The sequence below is a fragment of the Triticum urartu genome, chromosome 3A, assembly GCF_056163025.1.
Source record: "Triticum urartu cultivar PI428250 chromosome 3A, HENAU_Tu73, whole genome shotgun sequence".
NCBI classification, from domain to species: Eukaryota; Viridiplantae; Streptophyta; class Magnoliopsida; order Poales; family Poaceae; genus Triticum; species Triticum urartu.
This window is the reverse complement of record NC_141875.1, coordinates 75403226-75419732: the sequence shown is the minus strand read 5'-3', so window position 1 is coordinate 75419732 and position 16507 is coordinate 75403226. Positions and strand designations below refer to the sequence as shown.

Genomic DNA, 16507 nt, shown 5'->3' with positions numbered 1-16507 from the left:
ACCGTGCAGGTGACGCAACCGAGCTCAAGGAGGAGCTCGATGAAGATCATGTTCGATTGTGTTGTTTCGTTTCCAGTTGATCAGTAGTGGAGCCCAGTCGGGGCGATCGGGGATCTAGCATTAGGGGTTGTCTTGTTGGGGAACGTAGCAATAATTCAAAATTTTCCTACGTGTCACCAAGATCAATCTATGGAGTCATCTAGCAACGAGGCAGGAGTGGATCTACATACCCTTGTAGATCGCGCGCGGAAGCGTTCAAGAGAACGGGGTTGATGGAGTCGTACTCGTCGTTATCCAAATCACCGATGATCCTAGCGCCGAACGGACGGCACCTCCGCGTTCAACACACGTACGGAGCAGCGATGTCTCCTCCTTCTTGATCCAGTAAGGGGGAGGAGAGGTTGATGGAGATCCAGCAGCACGACGGCGTGGTGGTGGCAGTAGCGGGATTCCAACAGGGCTTCGCCAAGCGCTGCGGGAGGAGGGAGATGTGTCATGGGAGGGAGAGGGAGGCGCCAGGGCTTAGGTATGGTTGCCCTCCCTTCCCCCCCCCACTATATATAGGGCCAAGGGAGAGGGGGAGGGCGCAGCCTTGCCCCTTCCTCCAAGGAAGGGTGCGGCCAAGGGGGGAGGTGTCCATCCTCCCCAAGGCACCTCGGAGGTGCCTTCCCCCTTTAGGACTCTCCCCTCCTCTTGTCCCTTTGGCGCATGGGCCTCTAGGGGCTGGTGCCCTTGGCCCATATAGGCCAAGGCGCACCCCTACAGCCCATGTGGCCCCCCGGGGTAGGTGGCCCCACCCGGTGGACCTCCGGGACCCTTCCGGTGGTCCCGGTACAATACCGGTGACCCCGAAACTTGTCCCGATGGCCGAAATAGCACTTCCTATATATAATTCTTTACCTCCAGACCATTCCGGCACTCCTTGTGACGTCACGGATCTCATCCGGGACTCCGAACAACTTTCGGGTTACCGCATACTAATATCTCTATAACCCTAGCGTCACCGAACCTTAAGTGTGTAGACCCTACAGGTTTGGGAGACATGCAGACATGACCGAGATGACTCTCCGGTCAATAACCAACAGCGGGATCTGGCTACCCATGTTGGCTCCCACATGTTCCACGATGATCTCATCGGATGAACCACGATGTCAAGGACTTAATCAATCCCGTATACAATTCCCTTTGTCTAGCGGTACGATACTTGCCCGAGATTCGATCGTCGGTATCCCGATACCTTGTTCAATCTCGTTACCGGCAAGTCTCTTTACTCGTTTCGTAACACATCATCCCGTGATCAACTCCTTGATCACATTGTGCACATTATGATGATGTCCTACCGAGTGGGCCTAGAGATACCTCTCCGTTTACACGGAGTGACAAATCCCAGTCTCGATTCGTGCCAACCCAACAGACACTTTCGGAGATACCTGTAGTGTACCTTTATAGCCACCCAGTTACGTCGTGACGTTTGGCACACCCAAAGCACTCCTACGGTATCCGGGAGTTGCACAATCTCATGGTCTAAGGAAATGATACTTGACATTAGAAAAGCTTTAGCATACGAACTACATGATCTTGTGCTAGGCTTAGGATTGGGTCTTGTCCATCACATCATTCTCCTAATGATGTGATCCCGTTATCAATGACATCCAATGTCGATGGTCAGGAAACCGTAACCATCTATTGATCAACGAGCCAGTCAACTAGAGGCTTACTAGGGACATGGTGTTGTCTATGTATCCACACATGTATCTGAGTTTCCTATCAATACAATTCTAGCATGGATAATAAACAATTATCATGAACAAGGAAATATAATAATAACCAATTTATTATTGCCTCTAGGGCATATTTCCAACAGTCTCCCACTTGCACGAGAGTCAATAATCCAGTTCACATCGATATGTGATTAACACTCAAGGTCACATCCCCATGTGACTAACACCCAAAGAGTTCACTAGAGTCAATAATCTAGTTCACATTACCATGTGATTAACACTCGATGAGTTCTGGGTTTGAACATGTTATGCCTGTGAGAGATGTTATAGTCAACGGGTCTGAATCTTTCAGATCCGTATGTACTTCGCAAATCTCTATGTCATCTTGTAGATGCAGCTACTACGCTACATTTGGAGCCATTTCAAATAACTGTTCTACTATACGAATCCAGTTTACTACTCAGAATAATCTGGATTAGTGTCAAAGTTTGCATCGGCGTAACCCTTTACGACGAACTCTTTATCACCTCCATAACCGAGAAACATATCCTTATTCCTCTAAGGATAATTTAGACCGCTATCTGGTGATCTACTCCTAGATTACCTTTGTACCCTCTTGCCAGATATGTGGCAAGGCACACATCAGGTGCGGTACACAGCATAGCATATTGTAGAGAGCCTATGATAAAAGCATAGGGGACGACCTTCGTCCTTCCTCTTTCTTCTGCCGTGGTCGAGCTTTAAGTCTTAACTTCATACCTTACAACTCAGGCAAGAACTCCTTCTTTGACTGATCCATCTTGAAGACCTTCAAGATCATGTCAAGGTATGTGCTCATTTGAAAGTACCATTAAGCGTTTTGATCTATTCTTATAGATCTTGATGCTCAATGTTCAAGTAGCTTAATCCAGGCTTTCCATTGAAAAACACTTTCCAAATAACCCTATATGCTTTCCAGAAATTCTACGTCATTTCTGATCCATAATATGTCTAACAACATATACTCATCATAAATTCTATAGTGCTCCCACTCACTTCTTTGGAAATACAAGTTTCTCATAAACTTTGTATACACCAAAATCTTTGATCATCTCATCAAAGCATACATTCCAACTCCGAGATGCTTACTCCAGTCCTTAGAAGGATTGCTGGAGCTTTGCATACTTGTTAGCATCTTTCAGGATTGACAAAACCTTCCAGTTGTATCACATACAACCTTTCCTCAAGAAAATCGTCGAGGAAACAATGTTTTGACATCCTATATGCAAGATTTCATAAATAATGTAGTAATCGCTAATATAATTCCAACAGACTTTTAGCATCGCTACGTGTGAGAAAGTCTCATCGTAGTCAACTCCTTGAACTTGTCGGGAAACATCTTAACGACAAGTCGAGCTTTCTCAATGGTGACACTTACCATCATTGTCTGTCTTCCTTTTAAAAATCCATATGTAGCTAACAGCCTTACGACCATCAAGTAGCTCTTCCAAAGTCTACACTTTGTTTTCATACATGGATCCTCTCTCGGATTATATGGCCTTTGAGCCATTTTGGAATCCAGGCCCACCATCGCTTCTCCATAGCTCGTAGGTTCATTGTTGTCTAGCAACATGACTTCCAAGACATGATTACGTACCACTCTGAAGTAGTACGCATCCTTGTCCTCCCACGAGGTTTGGTAGTGACTTGATCTGAAGTTTCATGATCACTATCATAAGCTTCCACTTCAATTGGTGTAGGTGCCACAGGAACAACTTCCTGTGCCCTGCCACACACTAGTTGAAGAGACGGTTCAATAACCTCATCAAGTCTCCACCATCCTCCCACTCAATTCTTTTGAGAGAAACTTTTCCTCGAGAAAGGACCCAATTCTAGAAACAATCCCTTATTGCTTTCGAATCTAAGACAGGAGGTATACCCAACTGTTTTAGGTGTCCTATGAAGATGCATTTATCTGCTTTGGGTTCGAGCTTATCAGCCTGAAACTTTTCACATAAGCGTCACAGCCCCAAACTTTTAAGGAATGACAGCTTAGGTTTCTCTAAACCATAGTTCATACGGTGTCATCTCATCGGAATTATGGGGTGCCCTATTTAAAGTGAATGTGGTTGTCTCTAATGCCTAACCCATAAACTATTGTGGTAATTCGATAAGAGACATCATGGTATGCATCATATCCAATAGGGTGCAGTTATGATGTTCGGACACACCATCACACTATGGTGTTCCAGGCTGTATTAGTTTTGAAACAATTTCCACAATATCTTAATTCTATGCCAAACTCGTAATTCAGATATTCATCTCTATGATCATATCATAGATACTATATCCTCTTATCACGACGATCTTTCAACTTCACCTTGAAATTACTTGAACCTTTCAATAATTCAGACTCGTGATTCATCAAGTAAATATACTCAACATCTACTCAAATCATCTGTGAAGTAAGAACATAACGATATCCACTACACGCCTCAGCACTCATTGGACTGCACACATCAAAATGTATTACTTCCAACAAGTTGCTTTCTAGTTCCATTTTACTGAAACCGAGGCTTTCAGTCATCTTGCCCATGTGGTATGATTTGCATGTCTCAAGTGATTCAAAATCAAGTGAGTCCAAACGGTCCATTTGCATGGAGTTTCTTCATGCACATACACCAATAGACATGGTTCGCATGTCTCAAACCTTTCAAAAATGAGTGAGCCCAAAGATCCATCAACATGGAGCTTCTTCATGCGTTTTATACCGATATGACTTAAGTGGCAGTGCCACAAGTAGGTGGTACTATCATTACTATCCTATATCTTTTGGCATGAACATGTGTATCACTATGATCGAGATTCAATGAACCATTCATTTTAGGTGCAAGACCATTGAAGGTATTATTCAAATAAACAGAGTAACCATTATTCTCCTTAAATGAATAACCGTATTGCGATAGACATAATCCAATCATGTCTATGCTCAACGCAAACACCAATCTTGATGGTAGAGGGAGCGTGCGATGCTTGATCATATCAACCCTGGAAACACTTCCAACACATATCGTCAGCTCACCTTTAGCTAGTCTCCGTTTATTCCGTAGCCTTTTGTTTCGAGTTACTAACACTTAGCAACCGAACCGGTATCTAATACCCTGGTGCTACTAGGAGTACTAGTAAAGTACACATCAACACAATGTATATCCAATATACTTCTATCGACCTTGCCAGCCTTCTCATCTACCAAGTATCTAGGGTAATTCTGCTCCAGTGGCTGTTCCCCTTATTACAGAAGCACTTAGTCTCGGGTTTGGGTTCAACCTTGGGTTTCTTCACTAGAGCAGCAGCTGAATTGCCGTTTCATGAAGTATCCCTTCGTGCCCTTGCCCTTCTTGAAACTAGTGGTTTCACCAACCATCAACAATTGATGCTCCTTCTTGATCTCTACTTTAGTGGTGTCAAACATCGCGAATATCTCAAGGATCATCATATATGTCCCTGATATATTATAGTTCATCACGAAGCTCAAGCAGCTTGGTGGTAATGACTTCGGAGAACCATCACTATTTCATCTGGAAGATCAACTCCCACTCGATTCAAGCGATTGTTGTAGTCAGACAATCTGAGCACAAGTTCAACAATTGAGCTTTTCTCCCTTAGTTTGCAGGCTAAGAAAATCGTCGGAGGTCTTATACCTCTTGACGTGGGCACGAGCCTGAAATCCCAATTTCAGCCCTCGAAACATCTGATATGTTTCGCGACGTTCCAAAACGTCTTCGGTGCCTCAACTCTAAACCGTTTAACTGAACTATCACGTAGTTATCAAAATGTGTATGTCAGATGTTCGCAACATCCATAGACAACGTTCGAGGTTCAGCACACTGAGCGGTGCATTAAGGACATATGCCTTCTATGAAGCAATGAGGACAATCCTCAATTTACGGACCTAGTCTGCATAATTGCTACTATCAACTTTCAACTAAATTTTCTCTAGGAACATAACTAAACAGTAGAACTGAAGCGCGAGCTATGACATAATTTGCAAAATCCTTTTGACTATGTTCAGGATAATTAAGATCATCTTATGAACTCCCACTCAGATAGACATCCCTCTAGTCATCTAAGTGATTACATGATCCGAGTCAACTAGGCCGTGTCCGATCATCACGTGAGACGGACTAGTCAACATCGGTGAACATCTTCATGTTGATCGTATCTACCATACGACTCATGCTCGACCTTTCGGTCTCTTGTGTTCCGAGGCCATGTCTGTACATGCTAGGCTCGTCAAGTCAACCTAAGTGTTTCGCGTGTGTAAATCTGGCTTACACCCGTTGTATGTGAACGTAAGAATCTATCACACCCGATCATCACGTGGTGCTTCGAAACGATGAACTTTCGCAATGGTGCACAGTTAGGGGGAACACCTTCTTGAAATTTTAGTGAGGGATCATCTTATTTACTACCGTCGTTCTAAGTAAACAAGATGTATAAACATGATAAACATCACATGTAATCAAATAGTGACATGATATGGCCAATATCATATTGCTCCTTTTGATCTCCATCTTCGGGGCTCCATGATCATCATCGTCACCGGCATGACACCATGATCTCCATCATCATGATCTCCATCATCGTGTCTCCATGAAGTTGTCTCGCCAACTTATTACTTCTACTACTACAGCTAATGGTTAGCAATAAAGTAAAGTAATTACATGACGTTTATGTTGACACGCAGGTCATAAATAAATTAAGACAACTCCTATGGCTCCTGCCGGTTGTCATACTCATCGAAATGGAAGTCGTGATTCCTATTACAAGAACATGATCAATCTCATACATCACATATATCATTCATCACATCCTTTTGGCCATATCACATCACATAGCATACCCTGCAAAAACAAGTTAGACGTCCTCTAATTGTTGTTTGCATGTTTTACGTGGCTGCTATGGGTTTCTAGCAAGAACGTTTCTTACCTACGCAAAGACCACAACGTGATATGCCAATTGCTATTTACCCTTCATAAGGACCCTTTTCATCGAATCTGATCCGACTAAAGTGGGAGAGACAGACAACCGCTAGCCACCTTTATGCAACTAGTGCATGTCAGTCGGTGGAACCAGTCTCACGTAAGAGTACGTGTAAGGTTGGTCCGGACCGCTTCATCCCACGATGCCGCCAAATCAAGATAAGACTAGTAACGGCAAGCATATTGAACAAAATCAACGCCCAAAACTACTTTGTGTTCTACTCGTGCATAGAAACTACGCATAGACCTAGCTCATGATGCCACTGTTGGGAACGTAGCAATAATTCAAAATTTTCCTATGTGTCACCAAGATCAATCTATGGAGTCATCTAGCAACGAGGGAGGAGTGGATCTACATACCCTTGTAGATCGCGCGCGGAAGCGTTCAAGAGAATGGGGTTGATGGAGTCGTACTCGTCGTGATCCAAATCACCAATGATCCTAGCGCCGAACGGACGGCACCTCCGCGTTCAACACACGTACGGAGCAGCAACGTCTCCTCCTTCTTGATCCAGCAAGGGGGGAGGAGAGGTTGATGGAGATCCTGCAGCACGACGGCGTGGTGGTGGCAGTAGCGGGATTCCAACAGGGCTTCGCCAAGCGCTGCGGGAGGAGGGAGATGTGTCATGGGAGGGAGAGGGACGCGCCAGGGCTTAGGTATGGTTGCCCTCCCTTCCCCCCCACTATATATAGGGCCAAGGGAGAGGGGGAGGGCACAGCCTTGCCCCTTCCTCCAAGGAAGGGTGCGGCCAAGGGGGGGAGGAGTCCATCCTCCCCAAGGCACCTCGGAGGTGCCTTCCCCCTTTAGGACTCTCCCCTCCTCTTGTCCCTTTGGCGCATGGGCCTCTAGGGGCTGGTGCCCTTGGCCCATATAGGCCAAGGCGCACCCCCTACAGCCCATGTGGCCCCCCGGGGCAGGTGGCCCCACCCGGTGGACCTCCGGGACCCTTCCGGTGGTCCCGGTACAATACCGGTGACCCCGAAACTTGTCCCGATGGCCGAAATAGCACTTCCTATATATAATTCTTTACCTCCGGACCATTCCGGAACTCCTCATGACGTCCGGGATCTCATCCGGGACTCCAAACAACTTTTGGGTTACCGCATACTAATATCTCTATAACCCTAGCGTCACCGAACCTTAAGTGTGTAGACCCTACGGGTTCGGGAGACATGCAGACATGACTGAGATGACTCTCCGGTCAATAACCAACAGAGGGATCTGGATACCCATGTTGGCTCCCACATGTTCCACGATGATCTTATCGGATGAACCACGATGTCAAGGACTTAATCAATCCCGTATACAATTCCCTTTGTCTAGCGGTACGATACTTGCCCGAGATTCGATCGTCGGTATCCCGATACCTTGTTCAATATCGTTACCGGCAAGTCTCTTTACTCGTTTCGTAACACATCATCCCATGATCAACTCCTTGATCACATTGTGCACATTATGATGATGTCCTACCGAGTGGGCCCAGAGATACCTCTCCGTTTACACGGAGTGACAAATCCCAGTCTCGATTCGTGCCAACCCAACAGACACTTTCGGAGATACCTGTAGTGTACCTTTATAGCCACCCAGTTACGTTGTGACGTTTGGCACACCCAAAGCACTCCTACGGTATCCGGGAGTTGCACAATCTCATGGTCTAAGGAAATGATACTTGACATTAGAAAAGCTTTAGCATACGAACTACATGATCTTGTGCTAGGCTTAGGATTGGGTCTTGTCCATCACATCATTCTCCTAATGATGTGATCCCGTTATCAATGACATCCAATGTCCATGGTCAGGAAACCGTAACCATCTATTGATCAACGAGCTAGTCAACTAGAGTCTTACTAGGGACATGGTGTTGTCTATGTTTCCACACATGTATCTGAGTTTCCTATCAATACAATTCTAGCATGGATAATAAACGATTATCATGAACAAGGAAATATAATAATAACCAATTTATTATTGCCTCTAGGGCATATTTCCAACAGTCTCCCACTTGCACTAGAGTCAATAATCCAGTTCACATCGATATGTGATTAACACTCAAGGTCACATCCCCATGTGACTAACACCCAAAGAGTTTACTAGAGTCAATAATCTAGTTTACATTACCATGTGATTAACACTCGATGAGTTCTGGGTTTGAACATGTTATGCCTGTGAGAGATGTTATAGTCAACGGGTCTGAAGTCGTTGGCGTCGGTTGTGTGCACGATCTGAACGCCCTCTGTTGGGGCGCTCTCCGGTTGGGGTAGTTTACTTAACATCCGTGATCATGTGCTAGGTGTTGTATATTTCAGCATTGATAATGTTTGCACATGTGATGATACATATTATTTGATGTAGGAAATGGCGGATGATGAGTTAACTGATATGATGTATGACATGGAGTTTGGAGAACTGATGAAAGACTGGATAGAAGATTGGCTAGATGATGAAAATTCAGATCGTGGAGATATGTCAGAGAATGGGGGCAAATTGGAAGATCTTAATGTGAGTGGCATTATCATGTTGTAATTTTTTGGTGGCATCCGACAAGATTATATTTTTGTGTTGAAAATTTATAGATGGATGAGCATGATGATGGTCAGGAAAACAATGAGCATGATGATGGTCAGAAAAACAACTCGGAGATCTCGAATGAAGATTACATTAGTCAGGTATGGAAGTGGAATTATTTATTGGCATGCAATTTGAATTTATCTTGGAATATTATATGATAAGTACTTATGTATTTGTGTTATATTCTCTAGCTCATTTCTGAATGTCATAATGCGTACGACTATTACGGTGAATCCGACGCAGAGACAGGCCTTGATGACTAATCATTAGGTGCACCTGATTCTGGGGAGTCGCAGTTGTCGGTCATGATGAGTGAGGTATGTATGTAATCAATGTTGTATGGAAGTAATGTTATACCATAGAAAGTTGTTTTCATGGCTATGTTATGATTGTGTAGGTCACAGAAGATGAGGGGGAAAAGAATGTCCAAGATACTGCCAGTGCAGATGATAAGAGGGAGATGTTCATGCAGATAATACAAATGACTTCTATGTCTCACGATGCTGCATATGATTTCTACAACAGCTATGCTAGAGATAATGGTTTCAGCATTAGAAAGAATAATGTGAGGTATAGCAAAACCGAGTCACATCATATGCATTATAGGCGGTTTGTTTGTTCCAGACAAGGAAAACGTGACAGCAGGTTGCTAACCGAGGAAGGACACAACCGTAGGCTCAGACCCGAGACACACTGCCATTGCGAAGCGCACCTGACCGTGAAGCTTGACCAAAAGCATGGGCTTTGGTATGTTGACAGTTTTGAGGACAAGCATAGCCATATCTTGGTAGGTCCGGGCGAGGTACCTTTTCTTTGGTCACACAGAAAATCAAAGAGTGCCAGAAAGCTGAGATAATGTCCATGGGAGCTGCAGGGATTAGAATTCACGACATGATGGATTCCTTCATCAGCAAACATGTATGGTATGACGGTATTGGTTTTACCAGGTGTGAAATATATAACCTTTGCGCCAGGGAGAAGAGGAAGCTACTTTCAAAAGGTGATGCTGCCACAGCCATAGGCATCATGGCCAGTAGGAAACAGAGGGATCCTAGCTTCTTTTTCGAGTACAAGCTAGATAATAAAGGACATGTGAATAGGATGTTCTGGTGTGACTCCCAGTCTCGTCATGACTATGAGGACTTCGGTGACGTGCTTGTATTTGATAGCGCATACAAGATGAACCGGTATGGTATGCCATTCATACATTTTGTTGGCCTTAGCAATCACCGGAAGACCATTGTTTTTGCTTGTACCATAGTTTCGGACAAGACCAACGAGACATATGTGTGGCTGCTGCAGACATTTTTGAGGTCCATGTGTCAAAAGATGCCGAAGAGTGCTATCACGGATGCCGGCACTGTGATGATCAAGGCAATTCGCCAAGTCTTGCCAGACGTGTGGCACCATATATGTACGTGCCATATAGAAAAAAAATATGAAGATTCACCTCAGTCACAAGTCCTTGAAGGAGTTCCGAACTCTTATGTACTACAACACGTCCACGACCACGTTTGACAAGACATGGCACGTGTTTTCCAAAAGAAGATGGCAGTCAAAAAAAACAGTAACATGGTTGAGACGGATGTATAAGAAGAGGAGACTGTGGGTCGCAGCTTATCTGACAGAGGGGTTCTGGTTTGGCATGAAAAGCCACCAGAGGAGTGAAAGTATAAACTCATACATTCACCTCCACTTAGACGGTGAAATGACCCTGGTGGATATGTTTTTGCACTATGAGAACACCGTTGTACGTATCCGTGAGAACGAGGCATGAGATGACTGCACGGCCTCACAGAGTTTACCGGTGCCAGTTACTAGCTCGAGGGAACTTGAGATAGCTGCGTCTCACGTCTTCACTCCAGCAAACTTCTATATGTTCCAAGATGATCTTAGGAAAATTGGCGGCATGGAGATTGTAGAAATAAAGCTCGGAGACATATCACAGCAGTACATCGTGGCCTGGAAGAAAAACCGGAAGAGCCGTTTTTGGGTGGAGTATACACGAGTAAATTCTGCAGAAACCATAAGGTGCAGCTGCAGAAGAATGATTCGAAAGGGTCTACCTTGCAAGCACATGTTCCATGTACTGAAGTACTTGAATATATATGAAATACCAAAGTTTTTAGTTCTTGTGCGGTTCACAAAAGACGCAAGGTTGGGACTGCCCGCGAGGCGCGACAAGCGATCTGTTGGGATTTGGATGTGCTAGGGCAGCTGAAAGAATGAAATATAGCCAGGTCAGTGTGTTGGCTTCAGAAGCTATGCATGAGGCTTGCAAACACCCAACTTTGTGGGGTCAGTTACATGAGAGTTTAAAGGCCGTGATAGCTAAGAACCATGAGTATGATCAGCTAGAGGAAAATTTGAGTAAGAAAATGGCTGATCTCAGTAGGTGTGCAATTCAATATGTAGACGATGGTGAAGGCAACATAGTTGAAGTTCAAGATCCTATTAAAGTATCAACGGAAGGTGCAGGTAAGGTAGATGAGAACCGCCCTATGTCGAAAAATGGTAGGTCAGTTTCGTACGACGAGATCAGAATCAGGTGGGGCGCATGCAAATTGCTAGGGCACACTAAACGCAGCAAGAAATGCAAACTAAACAAGAAGTAAGTTTTTGTACGAATTGTAGGTTATAATTGTTTTTAACTTGTCATTCATTAATTTTTCCTGTTATCATGTGCAGAAGCGGGGTGGGCGAAGAAGAGTAGAACACTTGCTAGATATATGTACGGATGAATCCAGTGATCTAATAGTGAGGTGTTTACAATGTGTTACTGCATACATGATATATACTCTTGCAAGAGGCCAAGACCTTGAGATAGCGCTTGTAGCATATATGGACTAAACAGGAGGCAGTCACTAGGGACTTAAATCATGGGAAATGGATAGCATTTGAGCCATTATAATGATGGCATCTTTTGTGTTGTCCACTCGAGTTATATTATATTAGAAAACTAGACGATACCCCGCACGTTGTTGCGGGAATGTTTTGCAATATATTCATAGAAAAATGGTTACGTGGAACATGCATATGTTGTTGGGGGAATCTTTTGTTTGCATGTTGTGGTGGACCTTTCTCCATGCATGTTGAATGATGAGGTGGCAAACTTGCATGTTAAGAGAAATAGGTTAGTGGGGGCTAGTAGTTTAGATATAGAAGATGTAATTATGTGTGGTAATAAATAATTTTTTTCCACTCCTCTGGTTCACCACCATTTAGATATAGAAAATACCAGCTCACTTGGGTATAGAGTATAGACTTGGTACCGAAAAAACCACCATTTTCCCCGCAAAAAGAAAAGATAAACCCAGCATTTTATGGCATGTTGTGTAACTCGGGCCGCTTGTCGCGATGATGTGGAGGGGGGCGACGGATGCCATTAGACGGCGCGACACACGACCGCTCCCGTTGCCAAGCCCATTTAACAATTTTTATTTTGATTACAGCCCGTTTAAATGGGCCGCACTGGCCACCTAGTCGGGGCGGTTCTTCCCTCACGATCTCCACGCGCGTTCTGTCTATCCACTACGACCGCCGCCGCCACCACCGATCCACGTCTTTCCGTCGGTCGCGTTACGCCATGGTTTCATGGAGCGATGACTCGAACTCTTCTTCGGACGGCGAATCCGTGACTAGCCTGTAGGTACGCTCCAACTATATAATCTCCAGATAGTGCTAGGCTTAGGGTTAGGGTTCTTCATTACCGGTATTTAACGCAAGGCATTGATTTATGCATTATATCTATTGTTTCTTTTAGCTTCCTACGACTATCCCTTGCTATGAATGGAGTGGCATTGCCCACGATCTGTCTTCTCGTTGTCTGCATCGAGAACCTTGCGTCAGGCTAGTTGCTTTTGATTCCTTGGACACTAGCAGACGTTTTCTTTCTTGTGGTCAGAAGGTATGTTGTTCCGTACTATAAATATATGTTTACATTAGCTCGTGCTCGATTTTCTTCGCGGTAATCCATTGTTCTTCCCATAATTACATACAATTTCAATTAATTTATGCATTTACAAAGTCTGTATTTATGTTGTCTTTTTTACGGTCTAATATTTGTTTTAGCCCATAATAGCATATACTTGTAGTTAATTGATCCATATATATATATATGTATATCATTGCATGCTACATTTTTTGTTTATATGATTGAGAACATATTTGTAGTGCATTGTTTGTAATTGTAGTGCATTTGTGCATATATGATTGAGACCATATTTTTTCATACTGTAGGAATAAGTGAAATGTAACTATGTGGAATGGGTAGACCCGGAGTGGTCTGTGGCTACAAAGTTCTGCCTCAGAGAACTGTGGAGCATGTATGACGAGAAGCTGAGACAGAATGTTAAGAATGCTGAAGAAAATTTCAAGTTAATTGGAGAAAAGAGGAGGACAGAGGAAGAGCTGAGATTTTTCAAAATGGACTTTGCTAAAATGGTGGATGATAAGGAGGATGCTCTCACACAGTTGGGCAACGCAAGATTGTCACTTAGAGATCTCAAAGAGGAGGATGCTGTCACGCAGTTGGGCAACGCAAGATTGTCACTTAGCGATCTCAAAGAGGAGCTGGAGAAGAATAAGATGGCAGACCATGGTTGTGCCATTCTACATCAGGTCCGGAGGGCAAAGGCTAAGAAAGACCGGGCCCGGGTGGTGCTAGAGAGAGACCAAGTGATGAGAGAGAGGGACCAGCTAAAGCAAGAGAAGAAAAAACTTGAGTATATTAGTGCAGATTTTCTCAAACAGAAACACGGGTACGTTGATAAGATCAAGAAGCTGAAGGAGATTTGTGATGAATTTTAAGTATGTTTTGTAGTTTATTGTTGAACTGAATGGTCAAGTCCTATCTGCATTTTGGGCAGTTAATTGTGTAAGGCCTAAGTATATTATATTAACTAATAAATTATATCACATTCGAAGCAGTTTTCCCTTCTCTGACCTGCATCCTAATGTGGGTTCTCGACTAAGCACTGAAATTCTTTTGCTTCCACCGAAGCTCCTTAATCCTACTGATCAAGGGGCCAAAAGAGTTGTTGATCATGTAATTGATGGTGCTACTGATACTGATCTTCATGATGCAGAAAAGGAAAAGGGTAACAAAAATGCAGCAAAACAATCTATGCATCATGATTTCAAGCAACGCATAACGCCAAGGGAGTCTGGCGCAAGACACGAGGAAGATCCACCTGCGGACGCCGATCCCGAGAGATCCAGCGGCAATCATACGCATGGGATCCCAGGTGGATCCGCCTACTCCACTCAGCGCAGGATCCACGGGTGGCCCGTCTGCGTCCGACACACGGGCTGTCTCCACCGAGCGGTCGGGCGGGAGCGAACCTGGCACATCCCCCCGCGCCAACTGGTGCTTGTTGACTGGGTCTCTAGCGCCTGGTCCGCTACGCATTGATGACGCCGGCAGGCGGTCCCCAGGGGGTGTGTCGCCCATGTGTCAGCTGGATCTATCATTGTCTCGGGCGCGGGATCCCACACCGGATGGCACGACAGCCGAGGGTGATTCTCAGGCAAAAAAAGAATTTGTTGAAATTTTTTTTTTTTTGTGTTGAATAATGCCAAATCAAATAAAAAAATCCAAAAGTAAAAAGGAAATGAATTACTCTTCCATGGAAGAAAAGAATGAACACAGCAACAAAAAACATTAAGCTAGAACAAATGAAGGGAGGCAAAAATGAACCGTTCTTACCTACACATCAAAAAACACAACGTGGTATAGTGATTACTTTTTGATCTTCAGAAAGAACCTGTTCATTGAATCCGATTCAACTAAAGTTGGAGAAACTAACACCCATTAGCCACCTGTGTGCGAAGCACGTCGGTAGAACTAGTCTCGGGTAAGCATACGCGTAATGTCGGTCTGAGCCGCTCCATCCAACAATACCGCTGAATCAAGAATCAACTAGTGACGGCAAGTAATATGTATATACCCACGCCCACAACTCCTTTGTGTTCTACTCATGCATATAACGTCTACGCATAGACCTGGGTCGGATGTCACTGTTGGGAACGCAGTAATTTCAAAAAAAAATCCTACGCACACGCAAGATCTATCTAGGTGATGCATAGCAACGAGAGGGGAAGAGTATTGTCCACGTACCCTCGTAGACCGTAAGCGAAAGTGTTATGACAACACGGTTGATGTAGTCGAACGTCTTCACGATCCGACCGATCCTAGCACCGAAGGTATAGCACCTCCGCAATCTGCACATGTTCAGCTCGGTATATGGGGTGCCCCCTCCCCCGTATATAAAGGAGTGAAGGAGGGGGGAGGGCCGGCCCTCTGTGGTGTGCCCTAGGTGAGTCCTTCTCCCAGTGGGAGTAGGATGCCCCCTTCCAAGTAGTAGGAGTCAGAGAGAAGGAAGGGGAGGAGAGAAGGAAGGAAAGGGGGAGGGGGGCGGCCGCTACCCAATTTGGATTGGGATAGGGTGCGCGCCTCCCACCTTTTCCCTTCCCCTCCTCTATTACACTAAGGCCCAATAAGGCCCATATACTCCCTGGGGGGTTCCGGTAACCTCCCGGTACTCCGGAAAATGCCCGAACTCATCTGGAACCATTCCGATGTCCAAACATAGGCTTCCAATATATCGATTTTTATTTCTCCACCATTTCGAGACTCCTCGTCATGTCCGTGATCAAATCCGGGACTTCGAACTACCTTCGGTACATCAAAACACATAAACTCATAATACTGATCGTCACCGAACGTTAAGCTTGCGGACCGTACGGGTTCGAGAACTATGTAGACATGACCGAGACTCATCTCCGGTCAATAACCAATATCAGAACCTAGATGCTCATATTGGTTCCTACATATTCTACGAAGATCTTTATTGGTCAAACCGCATAACAACATACGTTGTTCCCTTTGTCATCGGTATGTTACTTGCCCAAGATTCGATCGTCGGTATCCTCATACCTAGTTCAATCTCGTTACCGGCAAGTCTCTTTACTCGTTCCGCAATACATCATCCCGCAACTAACTCATTAGTCAGAATGCTTGCAAGGCTTATAGTGACGTGTATTACCGAGAGGGCCCAGAAATACCTCTCCGACAATCAGAGTGACAAATCCTAATCTCGATCTATGCCAACTCAACAAGTACCATCGGAGACACCTGTAGAGCACCTTTATAATCACCGAGTTAGGTTGTGACGTTTGGTAGCACACAAAGTGTT

General features: G+C 44.6%; 1 pseudogene; it reads left to right on the top strand.

Annotated features, from left to right (window-relative positions):
- Positions 1-9098: 9098 nt before the first annotated feature.
- LOC147978642 (uncharacterized) overlaps positions 9099-16507 on the top strand; it is a 58876-nt pseudogene continuing 51467 nt past the window's right edge.